This window comes from Lepisma saccharinum, chromosome 12, assembly GCF_977018435.1.
Source record: "Lepisma saccharinum chromosome 12, izLepSacc3.1, whole genome shotgun sequence".
Lineage (NCBI taxonomy): Eukaryota > Metazoa > Arthropoda > Insecta > Zygentoma > Lepismatidae > Lepisma > Lepisma saccharinum.
The window spans coordinates 38,689,582-38,705,151 of NC_139240.1; the positions used below are offsets into that span (position 1 = coordinate 38,689,582).

General features: G+C 39.3%; 1 protein-coding gene across 6 annotated transcripts in view; it reads right to left on the minus strand.

Moving 5' to 3' along the window:
- The window catches only part of mahj (LisH and WD40 domain-containing protein mahjong), a 115,484-nt gene extending 114,124 nt beyond the window's left edge, over positions 1-1,360 (minus strand). For 3 of the 6 annotated variants that reach the window (XM_083132147.1, XM_083132146.1, XM_083132141.1), the window contains exon 1: positions 1,217-1,360. The gene's annotated coding sequence lies outside the window, so the exon portion shown is untranslated. The other 3 variants (XM_083132144.1, XM_083132143.1, XM_083132145.1) reach the window with 3 other exon arrangements.
- Positions 1,361-15,570: the final 14,210 nt, after the last annotated feature.

Consider the following 15,570-nt stretch of genomic DNA (forward strand, 5'->3'; position numbering starts at 1 on the left):
CTAGAACAAGACGTGTCGAGTATTTTTAATTTTTTTTTTAACTATGCTCGCCTAACCTAACCTTACGGAAAATTGTTTTTGGGGCTAATGTCACTGGTTTGTGAGGCTAACATCAATGGTTTGCGAGGTATTAGCATAATTTCAAATCCGGGCATGAAAGTAGGTATTTTCTGGTGAACAAGGTTGCAACAGTGCATAAATCGACAAAACACTTGCACAACGTGCGATGAACCAGTACACTGTCGCCATAATGTGTTACAGAATCGAAATAACAAGTAACAAAAAGTACTCGTAAATGTAAGAAATAGACATTATCTTAGTTAGAAATGCATTATTTCACCTTAGGAAATGTTCCGCATTCCAAAATAGTACGTTAGCAATGTAAAAAAATGCAAAATATACTATTTATAGGTGTCACCCCCATACTATACTAGTACCAATTTCATAAAATGTTTCTTAAATTAAATCCTGCATTTCTTTTGGGACACTCTTTATCAGTTTATTTATGGTTTCTGCAACATGAAACAAAGTTTACGTTTACAAAACATCGAGAAGAATCAATTATAAAAATTTATGTAAATCTAGAGGGGGATACAGTCAGTCAACAGTCCCCTACATTACACTTCTGTCTTGCTAGAAAGACGAAATAATTACATAAGTGACTGAAAAGTAAACTTCAGCGTTGTAATGATTCCGTTGACAATCAAATAGATTATTACAACCCAGAATGTGACTCTACATGATCCGCATTGAGACTTTTAAGAGTGGGTACCAAAATAGAAATTCAAGTTGGTTTACAGTTCTTGATTTCATGTAAAGCTACATGGTGGTGCTCTTCTCATTTATTGTGCAAGAGTCGCAGTTACTTTCACGTACAATACCTATATCATCCCTTGCACAGTAAGTGGCAACAATCAACACATGCTACATCAACACCAACATGTACTGACCTACCTTAACACAAACACCGGCAACAACAATTTTTGTCCTTTCATGGAATAAATTTATAAACTACGATAAAATATGAAACGCCGACGAAAATTATTCTTCATTAATAATAGTAACTGCATTTACACATTACACTTAAACCAAAAAACAGCACCGCACTCACTTTATGAACTAACAATTGACTCTCGCAATCCGAAACGGCAGCTGCCTTCCTAAACACGTTTACGTACAGGGATATTTCTGAAAGAAACAAATAAATTACACTCACTGCATTTTCTTGACGCTTAATAATCTTCCAACCAATAAAAGGTACACTTTCCAGAAATTCCTTCTACCACTGTGCACCAAATTAATGATTGCAATATAATAATTTATTGCACACACTTTGCACTGCACGACAGCCGCAAGTTACTTCTTGAAACACAAAAGCAAGAGCCACCTAACGGATTTTCTAGTAACTTCCTGCCAGCGTTGCCAGCACCAGCAATGACAACTCGGAACTTTCTAGATCTAAGCACTACACTAGTGCCGCAGGGTTTTCGGACGGAAAACTTTCAGTCCAAACCAGAGAGAAGATAATTTATAAAATTATCTTTTCTGTGTCCAAATGCTCTGGAAATGTTCGAAATTTCCCGACAAACAGAAAATCTTTAATTCTTCACACAAATTGCCCCAAGCACTGGCGTATGCAAGGAGAAAGCTAATGGGGCTACAGACCTTCCTGAAATTTTGATAAAATCAAAATCAAACAGCAAAGACTTTGGGGACAAACCAAAGTCGCAATGTAAACCCCCTTCAAATTAGGGATGGCCAGATCCGGATCCTGGCGGATCCGAAATCCGAAATCCGGATCCGGTTGGTTCCGGATCCTTGGGATCCGGAATTTTCAGATCCGGATCCGGATCCGGTACTTTTGGATCCGGATCCAGAACTTTCGGAATGTGCTTATAACATATTGTTACCCGCTAAAATACATATACACTATGTGGAAGAAAGTCATTGGACACCCCGGTTTGAAACGAACTCCTCATGGAAAAGAGAGCACAGACGGGTATATATACGGCAGCAGGAGGCTTCTCAGATCATTCGCTGATAAAATTACGGACAGGAAAGGGCTCAGCATGTTTGAAAGAGGGATCATCTGTATACGTAGCATATCTGATGTCCGACAGGTCCCTAAATCAACTGTAGCCTTTGTCATCAAGAAGTGGAAGGAAAGGGGACACTGCAGCAATGCAACACGAAGTGGAAGACCCACGTAATTGGACGACCGGGAAAGGAGAGTGCTGAAGAGGGAGATTCGGAAAAATAGGACCCGTCCCTTGCATTCGATTGCAGAAGAGTCCGAGTGCACCAACGCCGATTATTTCGAAGTTCAGATGAGCGGGATCAATTTTGATCCACTCTAAATGAACTTGGTTTAAAGATTTGCATTGCACCAACGAAAAACGACGTTCAAGAGATTCCGTTCAAATGATCCGAGATTAATTTGTAAGGCTATACCTGATTGGTTGGCTAAAACAAATGACAATCAAGAACCCCACCGAATAGTGTGATGTGTTAAAGTATCAACGTGTAGGAGAAGAAAGTAATTCGGGCTGCAAACTTATCTGAATTTGAGAAATGTACTGATCAACCTTGTCGACGAGTACAAGGATGTAGTAGGGTGTAAAGAAATAATAATCTTAAAAAAGAACTGACGGCATAAGACAAAAGAATAAGGAGAAAGCATGGAACCTTCTTCTACGGGACTTCAATGCCTTACGAAATACATTCGCGAGAGAACAGCGTACGCTGAAACTCGCCCGCTCAATAAAGATATTTTATTATTATTATTACTGTATTGTGGTAAGTATTTGAATTTTTCATTTCTTAATTCTTATATATTTATATTGTCATGTCGTGTAGCAACACCATGTAGCAATATCGTAACATTGCTCTGTTCTAATTTACCTTGCACTTGCACATGTTTTGTGTTCTGGGATAGAAAGTACAGTATTTAGAAAAATTTCGACTTTGCACCACAGAACCACAAATTATTATTATTATTTTGGCAGTTTTTAGTTTACTTTACACAACTCTCGAATTATCAGCATTGTACATCCAACATCTCTAGCGTTTGCACGCCCTCGATATCACTTTCCGCTTTGTTTATATTCAAAAACAACTGCCTGCAGTCGCAGCGTCAGTATCGTGAACCAGGATCGGCCACCAAAACGGTCTCGAATGGCCGTTCAGAAGATAAACTCGTTTTGATGTTCCTAGATCGCGATCAAGTGTTGAACCGTCTTCGTGCAATGGAATTTTCCAGTGATCCTTTCCCGATCCGAGTTTAAAATTTGATCTTCGTTCGTGCACACGGCCATCAAAGTGCGAACAATTTGACTGTATCGACCAAGACACTTCGCAAGGAGGCCCATGCGATCGGTTATCATGGTCGAGCCGCTGCCCACAAACCCCTGATAACAATAAACTGCAGTGACTATGCTGGTGTAAAGAGCGGAGCAATGGCGGAAGGTCCTATGGAGCGATGAATCACACTGTTGCGATCAGATGGGATAGTGTGGGTATGGCGATTACCTGGAGAACGTCTGTTACCCGAGTATGTAGTGCCCACAGTGAAATATGGTGGTGGCGACATCATGTTCTGTGGTTGTTTCAGCTGTCATGGCGTGGGTCCACTGGTACCGGTGTATGGCGACGTGACGTCTGCGTCCTACAGAGATATTCTCGACAATTCCATGCTCCCCACGTTGTGGCGTTCTATGGAAACGAATGTGTGTTCCAGGACGATAAAGCGACTGGATTGGCCTGCTCAGAGCACTGACCTCAACCCTATCGAACATCTATGCGAAGAACTGGAGCGCCGATTGAGGTCGAGATCCCCTCGCTCTTCTACACTTCCAGGGTTGGTGACTGTACTGCAGAAGGAACGGCGGAATATCCCACTCGACCGACCGATCGACCTCCTATTGATTGCAAGAAAGCTGATGGTATCTGCTGATATGTGGTGTCCAATGACTTTCTTCCACATAGTGTATATATATATCAGGCGCGGAGCGTCCATGTAAGCCGTGTAAGTCGGGCTTACACTTTATTAGTTCTAGTAAAATGTATGTAATTATATGGCAAAATTCGTAAAAACTTCAAAGTTCATCTCGGCCCGATACCAGTCTTCGAGATCCTGTTTGTTAGATTGCAACACTTCAGCACTAGATGGCACATGAGAACTCCCGCCTTTTGCTTTGGGAAAGTTGTAAGCCGTCTGAATGTTGCCTTACAAATTTCTGACCGCGAAGGAGCAGTGCCTACCGTCACCCACCGTATCTGGAAATAGAAGAGCAAGGAATATAGGGAGAAGAGCTCGTCGAAACCCTAGGTGTGTAAACCTACGGGCAGAGGCTTACAGCAGCGTTGCAAACCTCATGTTTAGAAAAAGTGTTGTTCATGGACGTCCGCAGTATTTCTTTCCACCAGGGAGGATTAAGCAAAGTATTTCTTTTTCAGGGATTGGGGTAAACTAGGTATATTTCCCTTCTCAAAATATACTAATTCAATTTGAAGTTAACATTTTTTTGCAACGCCCTTACAATAATTGGCAATTTGATGTGACTGAAATGAAATTGTATGTGTGAAAATGGTTGACATTCTTATTTTAGGAAGTGTCTTCTTGGCTTGCCCCTTCTGGACATCCATGGTGTCGTTTAAACTCCGAAATTACACTACATACTACTAAATTGTTCTGGGATTTTCATATTATAAATATTAATTTATGACAAAAACAAATATAAATGGTTCAACCAACGGCATGGGTTCCACGTTATGTGAAAAGTTTGAGAAAATTCAACCAGAACGAAAAGTGGCCCTGTTGTTTTATTTATATCTCCAACTTATAAACGACTTTTTAAACTTGTGCGAGATTTAGCACCATTATGCTTGGGTTGGCTTCACTGAATACACGCCAGCGAGAGACAGGTCGTGCAAGAGGAGGGGCTCCAGCGTTGTCGGGTATGAATGGTTGACTGCAAAGGAAATTTGAGCCGGTGGTGCTTCAAGGAGGTTTTTTTTTCCAGGAACAGGGAATTCTGAAGCAAAAAACTAACATGAAGGGAGAAAAGGAGAAACCTAGAAATGAGCGGGATACGGGAAAATTAGATACACATTGATGTGCTAAATTCTTGTTGTTTCTGTTTTTCGCTTGTAGGAGAGCATAAACATTAGACATATTAAGATCTCTGTTTTCCGTTTATGTATGAACTCAGCTGGTAATAATTGAGCTAAAAAGTGAAATAAATAAATAAATGTTAATGAAAACTGAAGATTGAAGCAATTTTACAAATTTCATGTCAAATGTGAACCAAATATTATTAATTACATAGACCGTGACTCAAACACTCTTCGAACAACGTACGAAAAGCCTGTTTATGATCTTTTAGGTGCTAGATTTGCTTTTACAGTATCCTAAGAAAGCACTTACATGTCCTTTGATAGACATTTCTGGATATATCCCTACAATTTGTGAGCATTTCTTTTATATTTTATATTGTATTTTTTTTTTTTTTACTAAATATAGGGGATTTTAAGGCAAGAGAGGGAATTTATTTATATCCGAAAGGGATATATACTGCTTTGAGCAGTGACCGATTTTGGATCTGGTTTCTTTTTGTTTCCCCCTTCTTGCTGTGTGTTTGTTAAAGTCTCGAGGTATTCCTTTTGCGAATTCCATCTGTTGAAAAGCGGAATGTCGTCCCTGTGGTGTGGTGTGATACAGTAGTGAAGTGCATTATGGAATAAAATGAGTGTGATTGTGCGGTGGGGTGGAGAACTTGTTGAAGACGCCGTTGTCCAGCAAGGATTTTGCTGCCAAGAAGAAACTTGTGGACATAGGTAGGCCCACCCCTTCCTTCTCTAGCAGACATAGTAACAGAAACGAAAAATAAAGTGCGCCGATTTTGCGATTCATGATACGGAGCTGATTCTTGGTTATGCGGTTGTAAAAAGTATTCAGCACTTTTCTGTTTCCTTCTGTTTTCGTTTGTTTATTATTATTATTATTATTATTATTCATTTTATCTAACTTTGCATATTTTTTATCGATACGTTACTCATTGTGATAGGAATAAACACTGACTTAATTATCAGATATCCAGAATTTTTGATTTGGTGAAAAATTCCAGGGAAGTGTTCTGAAAAAAATGGAGGGGGGGGGGTCGATGTGTGTGGATAAATCACTAACCATGTCAGCCCAAAAATAAGCACAACGGGAAATAACCTTCATCATGCTAGGCTTACACTGTTGGAAAGGTCACGCTCCGCCACTGATATATATATAGTGTGTGTGTGCGTGCGCGTGCGCGATTTGTAATTAATTAATACAAGGGAGGTCTAAGTCTCCCCCTCCGATTTGCATGAAACTTGGCAGGTGTATAGAGGTCCCCCCTCAAATGTCAAGATGAGGAGAAATTGAAGTGGGGATCTGACCCCGAAACCATCCTAAATATGGCATAGGAAGAAACAGGGGGCATAGGGCCTCTCTATACACCTGTCAAATTTCATGGAAATCGGATGGGGACACAGGGGTCAGATGATCCCCACGTCAATTTGTCCTCATCTTGAAATTTGAGACGGGTTTTGCCCCCTAAAAAAGTTTTTTAGCCGAAACAAAAAAACACGTATTTCTTCCTTCGGGCCCCTCTATACACCTGCGAAGTTTCATGAAAATCGGAGGGGGACACAGGGGTCAGATCCCCACTTCAATTTGTCCTCATCTTGACAATTGAGTGGGTTTTGCCCTGTAAAACCGTTTTTCTTAGCTGAAACAAAAAAACACGTATTTCTTCCTTTGGGCCCCACTATACACCTGCCAAGTTTCATGGAAATCGGAGGGGGACACATAGGTCAAATGCCCACTTAAATTTGTCCTCATATTGACATTTGAGGGGGGTTGCCCCCTAAAACAGTTTTTTAGCCGAAACTAAACAAACACGTATTTCTTCATTTGGGCCCGTTTATACACACACCTGCCAAGTATAATGGAAATTGGAGGGGGACACAGGGGTCAGATCCCCACTTCAGTTTGTCCTCATCTTGACAATTGAGTGGGTTTTGCCCTGTAAAACCGTTTTTTTTTTTTATCTGAAACAAAAAAACACGTATTTCTTCCTTTGGGCCCCACTATACACCTGCCAAGTTTCATGGAAATCGGAGGGGGACACACAGGTCAAATGCCCACTTAAATTTGTCCTCATATTGACATTTGAGGGGGTTTTGCCCCCTTAAAACCGTTTTTAGCTGAAACGAAAAAACACGTATTTCTTCCGTTGGGCCCCACTATACACCTGCCAAGTTTAATGGAAATCGGAGGGACACAGGGGCCAGATCCTCACTTCAATTTGTTTTCATCTTGACATTTGAGGGGGTCTTGCCCCCTAAAAACGTTTTTTAGCTGAAACAAAAAAACACGTATTTCTTCATTTGGGCCCCGCTATACGCCTGCCAAGTTTCATGGAAATTGGAGGGGGACACTTAGATAACCTCCCTTGTTAGTCTTACACTTTGTAATTATATAACACTGCATATATTATAATGTTCTACATTTATGTGTGTTTTCATTTCCAATACATTGGAATGAATACATATTCGTTTCAATGGTGTTTACAAAATCACCTCTGACATTTTATGTTAAACAAGTAAGATTTTTTTTGTGCACGAGTGTGTTAGCCGATGCGTAGCAAAGTATTTTAGGAACAACACTTGAAAAAATTTCTTGTAGGACTAACTAATGAAAAATTTCTTTGTAATCAAAGATCATAATACCTTTTAAGGTGTGGTAATATTATAATGGGATTGAGATATGAAACTCTTGGATCCGGATCCGGATCCAGATCCGGAACTTTCGGATCCGGATCCAGATCCGAAACTTTCAGACCCGGATCCGGAACTCTCGGATCCGGATCCAGATCTGTAACTTTTGGATCCGGATCCGAATGGATCCGGATTTTTCGGATCCGGATCCGTTTGGCCATCCCTACTTCAAATGACCCCGATTGTGATTTTTGTCTTTGAACAACTGTTAAAACAAAGAATTAGAGCAAGAATGTAGATGAAAGATGAAAGCGACTAATATGAAGACATTTAATGTAACACACTTAAAAAGTCAGGCAGTAGTTAAGAGCAGGTACATAGCCAGGGGGAGTGCTAAGGGGACTGAAGTCCTTCCTGAAATCCTACAAATATCTAATGTAAACAGTGTATAGTGGCAATTAATTATACTTCCTTAGCAGGATTAAACATCTTTTGTATAGTAAGTTGTAATATACTGATAAATTAATCTTCAGGGCTTCTACCGTGCAGTTTTTCGCCTTTAGATGGCGGTTGCTGATAAGGAATGAGCCCCTCACAAAATAAAATCCTGGCTACAGGCCAGGTACGGAAGTAAATTACAGGTGGGATTCAAATGGGGATGGGATTTTCAGACACTGCAACATAGATGAGGTGGGATATAACTTGAGGATCAGTAATGTAGTGGAGGTGGTACTGGAATTGGAACACAAAATATAAAGAGAAAAGACATATTGAGAAGAGAGTCCATGGGAATGGATGAAGATGATGAAGCAGTTGGAAAGCCTGCATGAGCAGAAGGCAGAAGTATTTAAGCTGGTGAATAATATATAAGATGTTCTTAAGCCAAGGACAACAGTCTGTAGAAATTAAACAGGCATTATCATTAGTGAAAGTTATAAGATTTTAGAAAGTTGGAGTATGCATTTTAATAATTTTCGAATAGCAGTGCACATGTAGCAGGTATGCATGAAGAAGCACCTGGGACAGATAACTTACAAGCAGAGCTGGTTAGGAATGGATGTGAGAGTGAGAGGCTTGAAATAATAAGTATAATTTGGTGATCAAATTATGTATTAAGCTTCGAATAATACACCTTGTCTGAATCCAGTGGCACATTCTTCATGTTACTACGTTTACCACCAGTAAACCAATTTTCCCCATATTGTTTTTCATACAGTTGGCTTTAATACATGGAAAAACACTCACTATATACACACTGCAACAATTTGAAATCAGGACTATTTTTTTGTCGATAGGTGGCGCCACTGTGCAAACATTCTGCAATGTGAACAAGTGAGGGGTATCTCACGAACAATCAGTGTAGAGCACCTTGACATTGCGAAGTGTGGCATTTTTAAGTGTGAGCACGTGTTGTGAAAGTGTGTCGTCATTTCGACATGGAACAAAGAACAAACATCAAGTTTTGTTTGTGTCTGGGTAAAGCTGCTATGGAAACATTTCACATGTTGCAGCAAGTGTGTGGGGGACAATAGTTCATTCCCTATGCATGTGTTTGAATGATACAGGCGTTTCAGTAAAGGATGGAGAGTCAATTGAAGATGATGAGCATCCGGGTGCAGCAAGGATGGTGAGAACACTGGAATTGTTTGAGAAAGTGAGGATAATCATTACTGAAAACGGAAATGCTACACTTCAAATGTTTGCTGATGAGTTACAAGTGAAGAAGGAAACTCTGAGGCAAATAATAACTCAAGATTTAATGAAGAGGAAGGTATGTGTTCATTTCGTGCCTCATTTGTTAACAAATGAGCAAAAACAGGACAGAGTTGATCACTGCAGAGAAATGATTCCTACCTCCAATAGGGACCCTAACTTCTTGTTGAATATCATAACAGAAGACGAGACATGGGTTTTCCAATATGACCCATTGACAAAACATCAAAGTGCTGAGTGTAAGTCTCCAAAATCTCCAGAAGCCAAACAATTGTGCCAGTCAAAGTAAAAAAGTAAGACTTCGCTCATTGTTTTTTATGACAGTAATGGCATTGAGCACAAGAAATTTCTGCCTACAGGACAGACTGCATTTTATCTTGAGGCACTGAAAAGTTTGATGCAAAAATAACTTATGTGAGGCCTGAGTATGGGGATGATGGCAGTTGCTTCATGACTTCATGACAATGCCCCAAGTCACAAGGCTGTGATTTGAATGACTTTCTGGCTCGAAAAGGAATCTGTGTTGTCACACCCTTCAGGCGCAGATCCCCAAGCAAGCGCAGGGTGATTGCCCCTCCCAACTACCTACCTGGTTTTCGGATATATTATTATACGTCTCATATTTTCGAAGACAAATGATCTGCATTTCATCACAAAGTTTAACAGGCTCCAGAATACTTTTTAAAGTTTGATTGAAGTCCACTTTTTGCCCATCTTATAATAGACTAATTCAAACTGGATCTACAATTTAAATTTCAATGCGAGATGCTCTCTCTCTCTCTCAAAAGAGGATTGAACCCGAGACCCCTTGAGATAATAGGTTTTTGTTTGTTTGTTTATTCATTTTACTTCTCACATCTTATTGTTTAGTTTACCGTAGCATCAATTACAGCTTTTTTCTTTTTTGTCAAATTGCAATACAATACACTGATTCCTCGAACATAGAAGTCAATTTCTTCTTTTTTCTTTTACTAGGTTAATATATTGTTTATATAAAACGGTGCAAGAGTATGTTAGAATTTATTCTCCATGAGGGGACATCCCTACCGAAATTCGCCCCTCCCAACTGTAACTTCTGGATCCGTCACTGCACACCCTACCTATTGACCTGATCTGGGTCTGTGTGATTTCATTTTATTTCCTAAACTAAAAGCTGCACTGAAAGGTCCCTACTTTGATGATGTACCAACAATCAAGAAGGCTACGGCAAGGATTTTCAACAGCATTTCACAAAACAAATTCCAGTAATCCTTCCATGCACTGGTAGCCAGGGTGCAACGTTGTGTGGATGCAGGAGAACCCTACTTTCAGTGATCCCAGGTAACTAACTTTCTATGAACAATTCTTTATTTTTTACAGCACCAGTCTCGATTTCAAATTCCAGGACTCTGAATAATGCAAAGTATTAAAAAAAGATTTAAAAACTGAATTGAAGTAAATTACAATACTTCAACTTACAGGTTGGTTCATGTACTCCATCAGTGGTGTACGATGCTAAATCAGACAGGGGAACAGGTGACCTGCACTTGCCCCCTCCCATACCCATCGTAATATAATACAGTAGACCAAGTAAAATTCAACCCTTATTGAAATGAGGTAAATGCATTGGCCCCAAGGCCAATGGCGCATCCCCTCCAAATCATATAATTTGTGCCCTTAAACCATATCGTAATCCCCACAACGTATTTCATTACGAGAGCGTGTCTACTGAAAGTAACTTCTTTCTTTGCTTTACTGAACACTATACTTGATCCGCCCCTCCTTCCTAAACAGGGGGCCCATCACTCAAGACCACCCCTAAAATCGTTCATCATAATCGAGAATATATCTTGTCTTGTAATGCAGCTATCAGGCGCGGAGCGTCCATGTAAGCCGTGTAAGACGGGCTTACACTTCATTAGTTCTAGTAAAATGTATGTAATTATCTGGCAAAAATTCGTAAACAACTTCCAAGTTCAAATCGGGTCGACACCAGTGTTCGAGATCATGTTTGTTAGATTGCAACACTTCAGCGCCAGGCGGCACATGGGATCTCCCGCCTTCTGCTTGTGGAAAGCTGTAAGCCTTCTGAATTTTGCCTTACAAATTTCTGACCGCGAACGAGCAGTGCCTACCCTATCTGGGTGCAAGGCCCGTTCTCTGGATGGAGAAGAGTGGGCCAAAACCCACGTGTGTAAACCTTCCGGCCAGAGGCTTACAACAGCGTTGCAAACCTCATGTTTACAAAAAGTGTTGTTCATGGATGTCCGCAGTATTTCTTTCCACCAGGGAGGATTAAGCATAGTAATTTTTTCAGAGGTGGGGTAAACTAGGTATATTTCCCCCATAATAAAGTTGCCTCCTCAAAAGATACAAATTCAATTTGAAGTTAACATTTTTCTGCAATGCCCTTACAATAATTAACATAATTTGATGTGACTGAAATGAAATGATATGGGTGAAATATATTATTTTATGGTTGACATTCATTTTCCAGGAAGAGCTTCCTCCCCTTGCCCCTTCTGGACATCCATGGTCTCGTTTAAACTCCATAATTATGCTACATACTACTAAATTGTTCTGTGATCTACATATTATTAATATTTATTTGTAACAAGAAATAAATATAAATTCGAATGGTTCAACCAAAGGGATGAGTTCGACGTCATACGTGAAAAGTTTCAGAAAATTCAACTACCATGAACAACGGCCCTCTTGTTTAATTTATATCCCCAACTTCCAAACGACTTTTGAAACTTGCGCGAGATTTAGCACCATTATGCTTGGACCCAGGTCCTGCAAGAGGAGGGTTCTCCAGCGTTGTCGGGTATGAATGAATGGTTGGCTGCAAAGGAAATTTGAGCCAGTGGTGTTTCAAGGAGGTTTTTTCCAGGAACAGGGAATTCTGAAGCAAAAAACTAACAGGAAGGGGAAAAAGGAGAAACATCTAAAAATGGGCGAGAAACAGGAAAATTAGATATACAAACGCTTGTTTCTGTTTTTCGCTTGTAGGAGAGCACAAACATTGGAAATATTAAGATTTATGTTTTTCATTTATATTTGAACTCAGCTGGTAGTAATTGAGCTAACAAGTGCAATAACTTTTTCAAAAATTAAAATGTTTAATTAAAACTGAATATTGAACCAGTTTTACAAATCTCATGTCAAATGTGAACAAAATATTATTAATTACATAGTCCGTGGTTTAAACACTCTTCGAACAACGTACGAAATGGCTGTTTATGGACTTTCAGGTACAGGATTTTCTTTTACACTACCCTTAGATAGCACTTACATCCCTTTCACAGAAATTTCTGGATAAATCCTCAGAATTAGCGAGCATTTCTTTCATATTTTATTTTGTCTTTCTTTTTTTACGAAATATAAGGGAATTTTAAGGCTCAGGCATTTATCCAGAATATTTAATCTGATTTAGTGTAACTTCGTTTTTAAAGGGTGTAAGGTTAAATTTAGTGCCAAAATTAGGGTTTTGTGAAAAATTTCAGGGAAGTGTTCTGAAAAAATGGGGGAGGGATTGATGATTGTGGATAAATCACTGACCCAGCCAAAAATAAACACAAGCCTTCATCATGCTAGGCTTACACTGTTGGAAAGGTCACACTCCGCCACTGGCAGCTATAATACATAAACTTCACATTCACCTCATTCAAGCGCCAAACACGCATCCTAGTAACATATCATTGCGATCGAAGCGAGCAAGAAAATCATTAAATCCATTCCTTTGCAGGCTTTCAAGAATATTAATTTAATGGGATGTCAATACTTTCTTAAGATCCCAAGATATTTAGTCTTTTCCAGCTTCCCCTTTGGCACGTTCGGGGTCAAAAACGTGTGAATATCATATCACTAAATACAGTCTCCAAAATTTAATTTTCGAACTCTCTCTCCACTACAGAAATCTCTTGACAATCTGAGATTTCACAAAAGTTTCCATGCCAATTTTAGACTTACTGTTGATATTGAAGAGTGGATTATGCCTCCTCCAAAAAATTAATTCTTAGTCTCCACACCAGAATTTCCGCAATAGTATGTCTAAGACAGTAGTAATACACAATAATTGTACAATTGCCCTCAATTTAAGGCTCAATCCCCCTCTAACTAAAATATCCGCAATAATCTTAGACCTAGAGTTGGCTATTGTTCCCCCAAAGTTTAACCCAGAACCCCCATGTCAATTAAGGCCTAATATGTAAGAGTTGGATATTTCTCACCTTCCCCCTTTGATAATATCCTTAAACATTTTCTTTTCTTCATCTAATGGATTAAATATGGTGCATTTAAGGTGTAAAATTTTTACATACATTTTGGAAAAAGATATAAATGTTTAATTTTATATTATTTGAAGGGAACCCCCCACCCCCAAATCTCGATAGCGCAACCTGCGCCATAATCCCCCTGTTGGCACCCCTCCTGACCAAATAAACATACGATACATATGTTACAAATTGTCAGAAGTAACATACATGAAGCACGTTAAAATTTGGACAATAACAATGTTAAAGCAAATATAATACTATAATGTAAAAATAACATTAAAAACAAAATTGTTCATGTGCAACAAAGAAAATAATAATAAAAGCAATTTATGAGTGATCAGAAAAAAGAATGTTTTGTTGAAACCTGTTTCATCTCTCTTTGTAGATTAAGTTGACTTTTTTGTAGAGTTGAACGTTCTTGTAATTCAAACGTCCTCAATGTAATAATGGCATTCAGATGGCCGAGTTTTTTCATGCCATCCGCTAGATTTGTAGAAATTGTGACAAAACCCGAACTGTTCCAAACTCCCTTCTCGTGAACAAACAAGGACAACAATAATTTGCCACTGGAAGAGTATCCAGTTAATCATTTTACAGAGTTGTAGTAACTTTTTATAAAATGCCTTGTGTACGATTTCGTTTTTGTTTTTAATTTGGTTAGGGTAGGTCTTGGTTTGCTGTCTTTTCTGTAAAGTTCAATGAACTAAAAACTTTCGTCTTCAGTCTGTCGATCATACAACATTCTCAACCCTACGCTCACAACATTGCTTTCTTGTCCTGCCTCTGCGTGCGCCTGGTCTTGGGGCTGTTGGAACAGGTGGATGCGAGCTGTTCCCTCAGAAGCTATTTTGCAGCATTTAGCCAAGGCATTTAGCAGATGATTAACTGTAGAAGATTTTTCCAGTTCGTTATGAATGTCAGATGCAATTTTGCAATGAGATAAGGAAACTATAGACTTACTACACTCAAAACTATCACTACGATGCAATTAAACTTTAGCACATAGCAAAAACTCGAAGGAAAACGAATTCGCTGTCTCTCGTAGGGAACAGCTATAGAGTTCAGCTTCCATGGTGGGGGAGGTGGGAATGGGAACTTTGAGGATCGTTTACCTTTCCGCGTGGTCCTAAAATACTCGGTGTCAGGCACTAGAGGGAGGAACGACGAGGGTAGGTGAAGTAAACAAACGTCCAGTCATGGTGAAAGTTTTCTTCGGCGTGTTGATTTCGGGAGGAAGAAGTGTTCTTATTATGTTAATATAGATAATTAAAATAGCTTCAATGGGCGATAAGTAGGAGGGAACAGCCTGTTCCCTCTGTTCCATTGAGGGACCGCCACTGACATATTCTTCTGATGACTGGGTCTCCTTCCCAATTGTAACACCATTAAGCCTTGTTTCCATGATATGAAAAAAATAATCAATATGCTGACCAAGGCAGAAATATATTTTATTATAAAACATAAACTAAACGTAACGTTTGAACCTTCTAGAAAGGTCTTCTTCAGACTCTGCACCAAGTAAAAATGTAACAAGGTACAAAACAGGGTTAAAGAAAGAAATGCAGATTATGAAGAAGTTATATATGACATTGAAGAAGCAGTGCTCCATATAAAAGAAGAACCAGAAAGAGACAAGATTAGAAGAAGAACAGCAGCCATACTGAAGAAAGAAATGGAAAAACAAGGAAAAGTAGATAATTTGAGTTAAAAAAAAGGAAAGGGATGAAGAAAATCAAGACAAGAAGTGATGTGGTGATAGAGCAGGCAGATAAAGGATGAGCAATTGTGGTGATGGAAAGAGAATGGTATGAGAGGAAGTATGAAGACCTAAAAGAGAACGGATATGCAG